The following is a 16,139-nucleotide window of genomic DNA, read 5'->3' as shown; positions in this document are numbered from 1 at the left end:
GATGAAGTTTTGTACTTGTCGCATTATGACGTCATAATGGAGGTCCCTATGACATCATCATTAACATATTTTATTCCGCATGGAGAGTTCTTTACAATGAGCCATGTCTCAATTTTTTCTCTGCTGCGCTTTCGGAGATATAGAGGTGCAAAATTTTTCGGCTTTTCCAAGATGGCGCCCATACCACGTGACCTATGACGTAACAATTATCATAAAAAAATTCTACCGGAGGAGTTGCATCTATGGTAGAAATTTCCTGTCAATCGGACCTACGGTTGCCGAGAAAATCATGTTTATTCTTTGCGGACAAACAGACAAACAAACAGACAAACGGACCCAAATGCAATACCCTCTGCGATAACTGCGAGGGTAACAAGAGTAGGGTAACAGACGTTACAAAACATATGCAGCCTTGTCAAGGTTCAAATCCTGGCTACACTGTAAAACTTTTCACCCACACTGTAAAAAACTGTAAGCAAAATTAGTGAGCCAAAGAAGACATGATATTATAGCATATTGTGCCCCTTATGCAATTGTGGATTTTTGGGTCATCATTCAGCACGAAGCACTGAGGAAATTGAGGGGCAGAGAATGAAGAGTTATAGATGTTGATAAACTTCCACATTCACTTCACCAATTACACCCGTTTATTCTCTCTCGCCAACATTGAGATTTATTTTTGGCTCATGTCCACCATAGCGTGGATTTGCCCAAATGCTTTAGGCCTTTATAGAGGCCAATAAACACATATTAGAAGCACAAGTTCAAGAATGGGAAATCGTAAAGAGCGATGAGGGTAACAAGATTGTTAAATGAACATTTCAAGAATATGTACAATACAGGAAGAAAATAATTGATGCAGCTCACCACATCACGTGCTCGTTTGTGGATTAAAACATGGAATACCTCCGAGTTAACAAACCACTTTGGAGAAGAAGATTCAAACAGTGGATGTCACATCGACCACCACAATATTTAAATATGATTATGACGAATAACATATTAAATTTGTAATGGATCTGGGAATCACTTTCCACAATCCAAAATTGGCAAAGGAAGAGAATTGTGGTGGTAAGGCTACATTTGGAGAATGTCTATTGGCAGAGGAAGGGAATTGTGGTGGTAAGGCTACATTTGGAGAATGTCTATTGGCACGGGAAGGGAATTGTGGTGGTAAGGCTACATTTGGAGAATGTCTATTGGCACGGGAAGGGAATTGTGGTGGTAAGGCTACATTTGGAGAATGTCTATTGGCAGAGGAAGAGAATTGTGGTGGTAAGGCTACATTTGGAGAATGTCTATTGGCATGGGAAGGGAATTGTGGTGGTAAGGCTACATTTGGAGAATGTCTATTGGCAGGGGAAGGGAATTGTGGTGGTAAGGCTACATTTGGAGAATGTCTATTGGCAGGGGAAGAGAATTGTGGTGGTAAGGCTACATTTGGAGAATGTCTATTGGTAGGGGAAGGGAATTGTGGCGGTAAGGCTACATTTGGAGAATGTCTATTGGCAGAGGAAGAGAATTGTGGTGGTAAGGCTACATTTGGAGAATGTCTATTGGCATGGGAAGGGAATTGTGGTGGTAAGGCTACATTTGGAGAATGTCTATTGGCAAAGGAAGGGAATTGTGGTGGTAAGGCTACATTTGGAGAATGTCTATTGGCAAAGGAAGGGAATTGTGGTGGTAAGGCTACATTTGGAGAATGTCTATTGGCAGAGGAAGGGAATTGTGGTGGTAAGGCTACATTTGGAGAATGTCTATTGGCAGAGGAAGGGAATTGTGGTGGTAAGGCTACATTTGGAGAATGTCTATTGGCAGAGGAAGGGAATTGTGGTGGTAACGCTACATTTGGAGATTGTCTATTGGCAGATGAATGGGATTGTGGTGGTCAGGCTACATTTGGAGAATGTCTATTGGCAGATGAAGGGAATTGTGGTGGTAAGGCTAAATTTGGAGAATGTCTATTGGCAGAGGAAGGGAATTGTGGTGGTAAGGCTACATTTGGAGAATGTCTATTGGCAAAGGAAGGGAATTGTGGTGGTAAGGCTACATTTGGAGAATGTCTATTGGCAGAGGAAGGGAATTGTGGTGGTAAGGCTACATTTGGAGAATGTCTATTGGCAGAGGAAGGCTACATTTGGAGAATGTCTATTGGCAGAGGAAGGGAATTGTGGTGGTAAGGCTACATTTGGAGATTGTCTATTGGCAGATGAAGGGAATTGTGGTGGTCAGGCTACATTTGGAGAATGTCTATTGGCAGATGAAGGGAATTGTGGTGGTAAGGCTACATTTGGAGAATGTCTATTGGCAGAGGAAGGGAATTGTGGTGGTAAGGTGACATTTGGAGAATGTCTATTGGCAGATGAAGGGAATTGTGGTGGTAAGGCTACATTTGGAGAATGTCTATTGGCAGAGGAAGGGAATTGTGGTGGTAAGGCTACATTTGGAGAATGTCTATTGGCAGAGGAAGAGAATTGTGGTGGTAAGGCTACATTTGGGGAATGTCTATTGGCAGAGGAAGGGAATTGTGGTGGTAAGGTGACATTTGGAGAATGTATATTGGCAGATGAAGGGAATTGTGGTGGTAAGGCTACATTTGGAGAATGTCTATTGGCAGAGGAAGGGAATTGTGGTGGTAAGGCTACATTTGGAGAATGTCTATTGGCAGAGGAAGAGAATTGTGGTGGTAAGGCTACATTTGGAGAATGTCTATTGGCAGAGGAAGAGAATTGTGGTGGTAAGGCTACATTTGGAGAATGTCTATTGGCAGAGGAAGAGAATTGTGGTGGTAAGGCTACATTTGGAGAATGTCTATTGGCAGAGGAAGATAATTGTGGTGGTAAGGCTACATTTGGAGAATGTCTATTGGCAGAGGAAGATAATTGTGGTGGTAAGGCTACATTTGGAGAATGTCTATTGGCTGGGGAAGAGAATTGTGGTGGTAAGGCTACATTTGGAGAATGTATATTGGCAGAGGAAGAGAATTGTGGTGGTAAGGCTACATTTGGAGAATGTCTATTGGCAAAGGAAGGGAATTGTGGTGGTAAGGCTACATTTGGAGAATGTCTATTGACAGGGGAAGGGAATTGTGGTGGTAAGGCTACATTTGGAGAATGTCTATTGGCAAAGGAAGGGAATTGTGGTGGTAAGGCTACATTTGGAGAATGTCTATTGACAGGGGAAGGGAATTGTGGTGGTAAGGCTACATTTGGAGAATGTCTATTGGCAAAGGAAGGGAATTGTGGTGGTAAGGCTACATTTGGAGAATGTCTATTGGCAGAGGAAGGGAATTGTGGTGGTAAGGCTACATTTGGAGAATGTCTATTGGCAGAGGAAGAGAATTGTGGTGGTAAGGCTACATTTGGAGAATGTCTATTGACAGGGGAAGGGTATTGTGGTGGTAAGGCTACATTTGGAGAATGTCTATTGGCAGAGGAAGAGAATTGTGGTGGTAAGGCTACATTTGGAGAATGTCTATTGACAGGGGAAGGGTATTGTGGTGGTAAGGCTACATTTGGAGAATGTCTATTGGCAGAGGAAGAGAATTGTGGTGGTAAGGCTACATTTGGAGAATGTCTATTGGCAAAGGAAGGGAATTGTGGTGGTAAGGCTAATTTGGAGAATGTCTATTGGCAGGGGAAGGGAATTGTGGTGGTAAGGCTACATTTGGAGAATGTCTATTGGCAAAGGAAGGGAATTGTGGTGGTAAGGCTAAATTTGGAGAATGTCTATTGGCAGGGGAAGGGAATTGTGGTGGTAAGGCTACATTTGGAGAATGTCTATTGGCAAAGGAAGGGAATTGTGGTGGTAAGGCTACATTTGGAGAATGTCTATTGGCAGGGGAAGGGAATTGTGGTGGTAAGGCTACATTTGGAGAATGTCTATTGGCAGGGGAAGGGAATTGTGGTGGTAAGGCTACATTTGGAGAATGTCTATTGGCAGAGGAAGAGAATTGTGGTGGTAAGGCTACATTTGGAGAATGTCTATTGGCAAAGGAAGGGAATTGTGGTGGTCAGGCTACATTTGGAGAATGCTATTGGCAAAGGAAGGGAATTGTGGTGGTAAGGCTACATTTGGAGAATGTCTATTGGCAAAGGAAGGGAATTGTGGTGGTCAGGCTACATTTGGAGAATGTCTATTGGCAGGGGAAGGGAATTGTGGTGGTAAGGCTACATTTGGAGAATGTCTATTGGCAGAGGAAGGGAATTGTGGTGGTAAGGCTACATTTGGAGAATGTCTATTGGCAAAGGAAGGGAATTGTGGTGGTAAGGTGACATTTGGAGAATGTCTATTGGCAAAGGAAGGGAATTGTGGTGGTAAGGCTACATTTGGAGAATGTCTATTGGCAGAGGAAGGGAATTGTGGTGGTAAGGCTACATTTGGAGAATGTCTATTGGCAAAGGAAGGGAATTGTGGTGGTAAGGCTACATTTGGAGAATGTCTATTGGCAGAGGAAGGGAATTGTGGTGGTAAGGCTACATTTGGAGAATGTCTATTGGCAAAGGAAGGGAATTGTGGTGGTAAGGTGACATTTGGAGAATGTCTATTGGCAAAGGAAGGGAATTGTGGTGGTAAGGCTACATTTGGAGAATGTCTATTGGCAGGGGAAGGGAATTGTGGTGGTAAGGCTACATTTGGAGAATGTCTATTGGCAAAGGAAGGGAATTGTGGTGGTAAGGCTACATTTGGAGAATGTCTATTGGCAAAGGAAGGGAATTGTGGTGGTAAGGCTACATTTGGAGAATGTCTATTGGCAAAGGAAGGGAATTGTGGTGGCCAGGCTACATTTGGAGCATACCGATTGCTCAGTGCCGCATGCTCTGATTAGATGTGCCATGGAATTATTTTGAGTGCTGAGAGGATTGAGGGATTTTCTGAGGGCGTTTGATCAGTTTTCGATGCAGTTTGCGACACCGTCCAATACAATGGACTGATAGAGGTTGGACGTGGGGATTCCGATGCGGTGTGCCATCTCCACAATCTTGTTTGTTGTAGGTGGGGATGCCGATGTGGTGTGCCATCTCCACCATGTTGTTTGTTGGAGGTAGGGATTCCTCTGCGGTGTGCCATCTCCACCATGTTGTTTGTTGGAGATGGGGATTCCTATGATATGTGCCATCTCCACAATCTTGTTTGTTGGAGGTAGGGATTCCTCTGCGGTGTGCCATCTCCACCATATTTTTTGTTGGAGGTGGGGATTCCCATGATGTGTGCCATCTCCACAATCTTGTTTGTTGGAGTTCGGGATTCCTCTGCGGTGTGCCATCTCCACCATGTTGTTTGTTGGAGATGGGGATTCCTATGATATGTGCCATCTCCACAATCTTGTTTGTTGGAGGTAGGGATTCCTCTGCGGTGTGCCATCTCCACCATATTGTTTGTTGGAGGTAGGGATTCCTCTGCGGTGTGCCATCTCCACCATATTTTTTGTTGGAGGTGGGGATTCCCATGATGTGTGCCATCTCCACAATCTTGTTTGTTGGAGGTCGGGATTCCTCTGCGGTGTGCCATCTCCACCATATTGTTTGTTGGAGGTAGGGATTCCTCTGCGGTGTGCCATCTCCACCATATTGTTTGTTGGAGGTAGGGATTCCTCTGCGGTGTGCCATCTCCACCATATTGTTTGTTGGAGGTAGGGATTCCTCTGTGGTGTGCCATCTCCACCATATTGTTTGTTGGAGGTAGGGATTCCTCTGCGGTGTGCCATCTCCACCATATTTTTTGTTGGAGGTAGGGATTCCTCTGCGGTGTGCCATCTCCACCATATTTTTTGTTGGAGGTGGGGATTCCCATGATGTGTGCCATCTCCACAATCTTGTTTGTTGGAGGTCGGGATTCCGATGTGGTGTGCCATCTCCACCATCTTATTTGTTGGAGGTGGGGATTCCTATGTGGTGTGCCATCTCCACCATCTTGTTTGTTGGAGGTGGGGATTCCTATGTGGTGTGCCATATCCACCATCTTGTTTGTTGGAGGTGGGGATTTGCATGAAATGTGCCATCTCCACCATCATGCTTGTTGGAGGTGGGGATTCCGAAGTGGTGTGCCATCTCCACCATCTTGTTTGTTGGAGGTGGAGATTCCGAAGTGGTGTGCCATCTCCACCATCTTGTTTGTTGGAGGTGGGGATTCCGAAGTGGTGTGCCATTTCCACCATATTGTTGGTTTTGGAGGTGGGGATTCCCATGAGGTGTGCGGCGCGTGCCATTTTGTTTGTTGCTGTCACGAGGTTTACAGCCAGGAGTATTAGATTAAAACAAAGAAGCACATGGCCTTCATATGTATTTACGTCAAAATACGTTCAATATTACCATTACTCCCCAAGGATCACCCAACAATTCCGAACCTGGTGGCGAAACGCACAGGAGGCTAAAAGGCAGGTAGTCTTTTCTCATAATAACTAGAGCAATGCGACTGTGTCACCAATATGCCTTCGCATAGTCCCACAACGGGTAGATGCCCTCGTTCACTGTCCTAAAAATAAACAAGTTTGATTTAAATCCCTTCAGCTGTTTGACAGGTTTCACATCGATAGGTGAAGCTGTTTCAGAGAAGGGATTTTTTCATTATCGGCTTTCAAGCTAATATGGCTGCCACACCACGTGACATATGACCTTTAAAATGTGCACTCAGCATATGTATGGGTGGAGGATCACGTTTGTGAAGTTTTGTGTTTATCGGATAAGGTTGGTTTTTCTATCCAAGATGGCTGCCAAACCACGTGACCTACGACATCGTCATTTTCAAACTATATGCAACAATGGTGTTAGATGATATTTCTAAAATTTGGCATCGATAGGGTGAGTTGTTTCAGAGATATAATTATTTAATATTTTCCTTCAATCCAATATGGCTACCACACCATGTGACCAATGATATTTTTGTGATCATATTTTAATCGCCATGCCTCGTCAATGACACACGTAAAGTTTAGAGTCAATAGATTTGATGGTTTGGAAGCTGGTGTTTTCTTAAGGTTTTAGGTTAAATCCAATATGGCTGCCAAACAATGTGAGCTTATGATGTCATAAATTTAATATTTCAATACAAATGGGTCATCGATCATGTGCAATAAATTTCGACTTTTTAGGATAATGAATTCGATGAAAACATTTTTGGCTGGTATACCACTTCACCTATGAAGTCATCATTATCAGGCTTTTGTTCCCCATTCGGAGTACTTGACAATGTGCCAAGTTTCAAATTTTTCTATTCAGCGGTTTCGGAGAAATATTTTTTTAATTCTTTGCGTTTAATCCAAGATGGCTGCCATACCACGTGACCTTTGAAGTCACAATCATCATCAAAACATTCTGCATGGGTGTCACTCCTACCCTGAAAGTTTCGTCTCAATCGGACACGTGGTTGCTGAGAAAAACGAGGTTTAGCCGGGACGGAAGGACGGACAGACACCCACCGGAAAACATAATGCCTCTGGCCACCTTCGGGGGCGGAGGCATAAAATGGCGGTTTATGAATAGTAATGAATATGGTGGAACTGGGTGACAGGACCCTTAAGTACGGACCAAACCAAGCAGTTGACAGACACAGATGGGTTTGATGGGCACGCAAACTTATGTAGAGAGGAGATAAATAACCAAAGGCTAACACAACTCTGGTGCCAAAAATTAATATCTGGACTCGCACAATGTTGAGGAGCGACTGAGGGCATGAGCTGGTTGTGGTGCGGGACAGGGCAGGAGATCGAGATGAGGTGGTCGAGTTGGAGGAAAAGGATTGGGATGCAGTGTCGCCTTATCCAGAGCAGACCTGGTCCGCATGATAAAGCCAAAAGTGAGAGAGAGAGCATGCGCATGCGCATCGGACTTGGTCTCTATTGGCCATTCCTCAGGAAGGCAATGGCGCCTTCGACAGACTCCATTGTGTCCCCCTATTCAGGGCCTGTACCCACAGCACAAAGGCTTTCATCCACAGCTTAGTGGAGTACTGCTCTCCTGTCTGGGCTGGCTCCCCTTTGTTTGGTACCAGCAGAACTGCCAGCCATACGCTTGGAGTTTTAGACTGGGTCAATTTTCAAAAAATCTTAACCCCGAAGGCAAATCGTGTTAATTTAGGGCACACGAGGGTTTTAGGGGTATTGAGGGGTGCTGAACTTAAATCTGCTGTATGCCCAGCTCGAAAATGGCCGACAATGCCTCAAATTGAGAAATCCAAAATGGCCACCACCGCCGGGCTGAAATGTATTTATGTACATATCCTTTTGACTAAACAAGGCTTTTTCGGCTTTTGTAGGTTTTCATATATGGGGAATCCAATGCCATATTCAGTTTTGAAATAAAATGTGAATAAACTGCTTGAAACTCATATTTATTTCTAAAATAGTCGTTTTTAGCGTTGAATGATTCGTCGACCAGATAAGATCCACAAGCCCCATCCCTCCCCCTCCCCACCAGGAACACAGACCGCCCATTTAGGCCCAGAGGAACACTACATATGATTTAAATGTTGGCAGGAAACATATTAGGGATGCAATTCCCATATTGGCGAAGCAAGTAAGGTACCTCAAATAACACTGACGCGCTTCGACGTAAACCAACATTTGACAAGTAATTCATGTATTTGTAACATGACAGCAATGGCAATTTTTTAAACTTAATTGTGCATGAATTGCATGAGTTGATCATATCTGCTGTCTAAGCGTTATATACAGTCTTCCATTGTGTGTACAGGTAGATGTGCCCACATGAACTTATTCCCGGTCGTCATGAGTGTTCTGGCAGTTGTCGCCAAGTTTCCTGCAGTTGCAGCGTTGGCTGAGGCACCCCTTCGCACAACCACAAGAGGTGATCTCCCTGCAAGCTTTCGGCATAGGTGGCAGAAAGAGTAGCAGTGGCACTAACTGACCATCCAGGTACATCCATCCCATTTCGGTCACTGGAGGAAGATCAGGATATGGCGAGTGTGCTTGGTTCCAGACACTTGCGGGGGCCTGTATGATAGGTAGGTATCCTACTGTAGTTTTCTCCGGGTTGACTGTGCTCGCCTTTTGCTTGTACAATGTCCAGGAAGGCATTGGTTTGTGAGATGACCGGGACAAGATGAAGGCCATGTCAGTTGCGTGTGCATTCTGTGCTGATGGACATTCTTCAGGTGACTGTGTGAAACAATCAGATGCGATCACACCACTGAATGGACGCTCCGTGATTCCTCCGTTTGGTGCAGGTATGATGTCATTCATCGCCTCGGAGATGTGGAATGTTCCTGTCTTGGAAATGTCAATTCCATCGAGGAGATCACCTTCAGGTGGACCGCGTTGCCAGGCAGCCACTTGAGTGGCATGGAATGTTCCTTTTCCGTCCAGAGTGTACTCATTAATGTCGACGTTGTCCGTCGAGAAATGGACAAAGCGACCCTTTACTAGATTTTGGGGAACAACAGCACCATCGTCGTCCATGGTCTCTAATGCCTTCTTCGCCAGTGCAGTGTCAAGTTTGATTACCTTACGGTAACTCATGACATGACCTGCCTGGTGAAACATGTTCACCAACTCTTTCGAACGTGTAGCTTGGTGAAGGGTACTGGCCATTCCTATGTGCTTGGAGTGAGGAACTTGTCTCCATTGGGTGTGTACATAAGACCCTGAGCGATGCTGATGATTCTAAGCCGCCATCTGGCTTCGTTCTCATCATCGTCCAGTTCATCATCCTCCAGTAGACGCTGACCACCTACTCGTAACAAGTTGAGGAACATGTCCAGGCTGTCGGGTATGCTGTCTATTGCTCTGTCTTCACTGATGTCACAAAGGATCTGCAATGCCACATGGACCATGCTCAGGAACTTATCCTGATCCTCATGTTTGAATGAAGGAATGAGTCTGTTAATATCAGTGGTGTCGGCTTTCGCCATTGCTGATACTGGAATATGCCTGAATTTGGATGGAACCAATACAGTATGAGGTTCATTTCGAGGCTGATCATGCAGTACAACGACTTCGTATATGCCCTCAAGACGGTCAGCTAATTTGTCCTTGAAAGTGTTCCTCCGACTCACAAATGAAGATGGTATATCTATCTGAGCATCACTAGCTATTTTGCAGTTCCTGTCCCACACATTTACTAGATCCTGGATATCAGCTTGCTCTGCTGATTGTTCAAGTTCTTGGCAAAGCCATGCTAACGTCATCTCCGTGCTCTGGAGTGACGTCATCTCCGTGCTCTGGAGTGACGTCATCTCCGTGCTCTGGAGTGACGTCATCTCCGTGCTCTTGAGTGACGTATTTGCGAGGCGTTTTGTTCTACGTTCGAACTTGACGATGCAACTCGTGTGATATTTTCCATCTGCAGCTGTAAGATCATTTACACAAGCTAGTCGAACTCTTAAGAATTGGTCATACTTCGCTGCTTCCAAGAATCTGCTGCCGACTTTCACTTCTTGTATGAGATGAAGTGCTTCTTTCTGATCTTGTTGACAAGAGATACACTGCTTCCAATCTATCTGAGGTGTTTTGCTCCGTAGACTAACATTTTGTAGATGGGCATTGGGTGTGGATGCAGACGAACTTTGGTCATTCATTTCTTTCAATCCAGCCTTCCTTGATCTTTCAACTCTAAATTTACTCCTGTAACTAGATCGGCAGTCCTTATGCCATGAGAACGGTTGAGGTGAGTCCGCTCGAAGTATTTCAGGAAGTCGATCGGTTGCATCTCGGAAATTGTCATTATGTAATTCCGACCGGAGTTGCCTCATAGAATCAACTGACTGGAGCCCATCACTGCTGACTGTCATGAGCTTTTGCTTCTTGTCTTTCTGGCATACTAGGGCATGCCCGTACAAAATTATATCCCCCCCCCTCTATTTACATGAAATGGTTTGGTCCATTCGCAAAGCCAAAGCGGACGGCTTGCGAGTACGGTGACAATCCCCCCCCTCTATTTACATGAAATGGTTTGGTCCAAAGCGAACGGCTTGCGAGTACGGTGACAATCCCCCCCCTCTATTTACATGAAATGGTTTGGTCCAAAGCGAACGGCTTGCGAGTACGGTGACAATCCCCCCCCTCTATTTACATGAAATGGTTTGGTCCAAAGCGAACGGCTTGCGGAGTTTGGTAAAGAAATCGCCATAGCTCGGTAACTACTTGTCCGATTAATATGAAACCTTGAAAAGGCACATCCTCGGGTCCCCAGCAATATACCTGGCAAGTTTCAAGTATATCGGACCCGTGGTTGTCGAGAAACAGCGGTCACAGACATACAGACATACATACATAGAGCCCATCAGTACGGTGACAACCCCCCCCCCCCTCTATTTACATGAAATGGTTTGGTCCAAAGCGAACGGCTTGCGAGTACGGTGACAATCCCCCCCCCCCTCTATTTACATGAAATGGTTTGGTCCAAAGCGAACGGCTTGCGGAGTTTGGTAAAGAAATCGCCATAGCTCGGTAACTACTTGTCCGATTAATATGAAACCTTGAAAAGGCACATCCTCGGGTCCCCAGCAATATACCTGGCAAGTTTCAAGTATATCGGACCCGTGGTTGTCGAGAAACAGCGGTCACAGACATACAGACATACATACATACATACATACATACATACACACAGAGATTACTGGAATTATAGATAGACTAGGGCATGCCCGTACTATATATATATCTAAAATTATATACCCCCCCTCTATTTACATGAAATGGTTTGGTCCAAAGCGAACGGCTTGCGAGTACGGTGACAATCCCCCCCCCCCCTCTATTTACATGAAATGGTTTGGTCCAAAGCGAACGGCTTGCGAGTACGGTGACAATCCCCCCCCCCCCCTCTATTTACATGAAATGGTTTGGTCCAAAGCGAACGGCTTGCGGAGTTTGGTAAAGAAATCGCCATAGCGTGCACAAACGCGCAGGAAAGCGAAAGAATCGCAAATTAGTTTTAATTAGTTTTAAAACATAGTTTAACGCCAACATAGTTTGCCAACGTGAAATAAATGAATACGCTCTCAAATGTGCCGTCCGAGGCAGAGTCTGTTCGGCACGTTCGGCACACGTGATAGCTCGCTGCTCTCTGATTGGTTGAATCGTTTTTTGGACATAGCTCGGTAACTACTTGTCCGATTAATATGAAACCTTGAAAAGGCACATCCTCGGGTCCCCAGCAATATACCTGGCAAGTTTAAAGTATATCGGACCCGTGGTTGTCGAGAAACAGCGGTCACAGACATACAGACATACAAACATACAAACATACAAACATACACACAGAGATTACTGGAATTATAGATAGATGAGGCATAACTGTGGCTCCAGTGACACTGGTCTTTTTCGAGTCCGGTCTGTGCCTTCAGCCATGTTTTCAGTCACCCGTAGATCAATTCAGATCTGCAATGAAAAAGAGAGTTGATTATACCATCGTTAGTAATTACAATGACATACAAAGATGTTCACATCAAATATTCCATCACAGCATATTGGACATATCTGGAAAAAAACGACAAAGTAAGTAAATTATTCATGGACACCGAGGACAAACCTGCTTGTGGATCTTATCTGGTCGACGAATTATTCAACGTTACAAACGACTATTTTAGAAATAAATATGAGTTTCAAGCAGTTTATTCACATTTTATTTCAAAACTGAATATGGCATTGGATTCCCCATATAGGAAAACCTACAAAAGCACATTTCTTTCAAGTTTCTACCTTGTTTAGTCAAAAAGATATGTACATTCATACATTTCAGGCCGGCGGTGGCGGCCATCTTGGATTTCTCAATTTCGACGCATTATCGGCCATTTTTGAACTGGGCATACAGCAGATTTGAGTTGAGCACCCCTCAATACCCCTAAAAACATTGTGTGCCCTAAATTAACACGATTTGCCTTCAGCACTTTAAATATGCACATTTTCAGGAAGTTGACCCAGTCTATCCAATGTCCATACTGCGCCATTATATATTAATGACCCATTTTGGGTGGGGCTTCCGGCTGTGGGTGTTCCGGGGGTTTTGGCTCCTGTTGTTGGCTGTGCTTTTCTGCTCCATTAAATACTCCACACCGTCTCATCTCCAGTGGTATTGTGGATCGGTTATTGTGTCCACGTCAAGTTAAACACATCATGCTGGTGTTGTGTCTATACTGTGTCTGTACTTCGAGTTTGCATGTGCCGATGAAGACCAGTAGACAGAAATGTATTCATGTTTGGGTGACTCTTCCAACGCTGAAGAGCTGTGGGGATTTTAAAGCCAATTGTTAAAAGTGAGAATGCGAGATCTTCCAGGATTCCATTTATCACACCAGTCTCATCATTTCTTGATTAGCAGAAAATGATGCAGCTGCTATCTGTCTCTATCATTGGCATGGGGTAGTGTAAGACACATTGGACTGACCATCCACTCAAGTACAGTCCTTATCAACAGAGTTCCAGTAACAAGGTACAAACGAGACCGGCACTCGTAGAGCGCATAGTCTCGCCTCTTACGTTCATTACGAACAAAAACTGACCATCGTTAACTGAACATGCTACAGGCTAACTGAACATGCTACATGCTAACTAAACATGCTACATGCAAACTGAACATTCTAAATGCAAACTGAACATACTACATGCAAACTGAACATGTGACATGCTAACTGAACATGCTACATGCTAACTGAACATGCTATATGGTAACTGAACATGCTATATGGTAACTGAACATGCTACATGGTAACTGAACATGCTACATGGTAACTGAACATGCTACATGGTAACTGAACATGCTACATGGTAACTGAAAATGCTACATGCTAACTGAACATGCTACACGCTAACTGAACTTGCTACATGCTAACTGAACATGCTACATGCTAACTGAACATTCTACATGGTAACTGAACATAATACATGGTAACTGAACATGCTACATGGTAACTGAACATGCTACATGCTAACTGAACATGCTACATTCTAACTAAGCATGCTACATGCTAACTGAACATGCTACATGGCAACTGAACATGTTACATGCTAACTGAACATGCTACATGCTAACTGAACATGCTATATGGTAACTGAACATGCTATATGGTAACTGAACATGCTACATGATACCTGAACATGCTACATGGTAACTGAACATGCTACATGGTAACTGAACATGCTACATGGTAACTGAACATGCTACATGGTAACTGAACATGCTACATGCTAACTGAACATGCTACACGCTAACTGAACTTGCTACATGCTAACTGAACATGCTACATGCTAACTGAACATTCTACATGGTAACTGAACATGATACATGGTAACTGAACATGCTACATGGTAACTGAACATGCTACATGCTAACTGAACATGCTACATTCTAACTAAGCATGCTACATGCTAACTGAACATGCTACATGGCAACTGAACATGTTACATGGTAACTGAACATGCTACATGCTAACGGAACATGCTACACGCTAACTGAACATGCTACATGGTAACTGAACATGTTACACGCTAACGGAACATGCTACACGCTAACTGAACTTGCTACATGCTAACTGAACATGCTACATGCTAACGCAACGTGCTACATGCTAACTGAACATGCTAACTGAACATGCTACATGCTAATAAAACATGCTACATGGTAACTGAATACGCTGCATGTTAACTGAACATGCTACATGCTAACTGAACATGCTACATGGTAACTGAACATGCTACATGTGAACTGAACATGCTACATGCCAACTGAACATGCTAAGTGAACATGCTACATGCTAACTGAACATGCTACATGGTAACTGAACAAACATGCTACATGCTAACTGAACATGCTACATGCTAACAAAACATGCTACATGGTAACTGAATATGCTGCATGCTAACTGAACATGCTACATGGTAACTGAACATGCTACATGCGAACTGAACATGCTACATGCTAACTGAACATGCTAAGTGAACATGCTACATGCTAACTGAACATGCTAAATGCTAACTGAACATGCTAAATGCTAACTGAACATGCTGCATGGTAACTGAACATGCTACATGGTAACTGAACATGCTACATGGTAACTGAACATGCTACATGCTAACTAAACATGCTACATGCTAACTGAACATGCTACATACTAACTGAACATGCTACATGCTAACTAAACATGCTACATGCTGCTATCATGGCCCATGCTATTAGAGCCTGTATTCTCGCATCATTCTCACACTCTGTTATGTCACATCGTTTCTTGGTTTGAGTTATGAACATCATATATTTAATTTGTCACTCACATCCGGTCATACATCAGATATATGAAGTTTCAGATTTTTTGGATAAAGATTTGAAATTCAAACAATTACATTTGAAATTCAAACAATTATGGCTGGAATACCACTTCACCAATGACATCATTATCACCCTCTGGGGAGTTGATGACATATGCCAAGTTTCAAATTCCATTGAGCAGTTCTTGGAGGAAATGATGTCCAGTTTTTTTTCTTTCTTTAATCCAATATGGCTTCCATACCATGTGACCTATGACATCAGAGTTAGCAATAAAATATTCTGATGATTGGATGTAAGCTAATTGGTCTGTTGTTGAGGGGATTCGTTTTTGCACATTTTATGTAATCCTGTGATGTTGGTGGATTTCCAAGCAGATGGAAGATAAGGCCAAAAACATATATATTGCTGGTCTCTGGTCAGACCAAAGTTCCAGAATGATGCGGCGATGCGGTTTTTTTTCTTCTTTTTTTTTTGAAAAGCATGGATTGCACATATAAAGGTGTTTTTGTGTCCTCATGCCTTGCGGTCCTCCTCATCTGCTGTGGCGCCGTCCAGAGAGAAATTAAAGACAGCCAATGGGACTTGTAGGCCTTTTTTTTTTGTAAATAATGAACACAAGCTGAAGTTATTTTAAAATGTATTTATTCTGAAAATCATTAAGTTCTTCAAGCATATTATAGACTGCCATTTCGTTCTCGAGATCGCCTCGCCGTACCGTCAAACATTCCAATGCGTCGATTGTATCAACACTGCGCATGCGCAAGTGGTCTAACAGGCCGATGGTCTCCCACGATCTCTTCTCCCAGTCCACCAGATTATCACAGACACTTACAACCTCATGAAAAACGAGATAGGATCCAGGCCTAACTAACGAGACCACCAGCAGCTCTCTAGGCCTTCTGGTTGCTTCACACGAACCCGACA

The sequence above is a fragment of the Myxine glutinosa genome, chromosome 7 (assembly GCF_964187855.1).
Source record: "Myxine glutinosa chromosome 7, kmMyxGlut1.1, whole genome shotgun sequence".
NCBI lineage: Eukaryota > Metazoa > Chordata > Myxini > Myxiniformes > Myxinidae > Myxine > Myxine glutinosa.
This window is presented reverse-complemented; position numbering follows the sequence as displayed.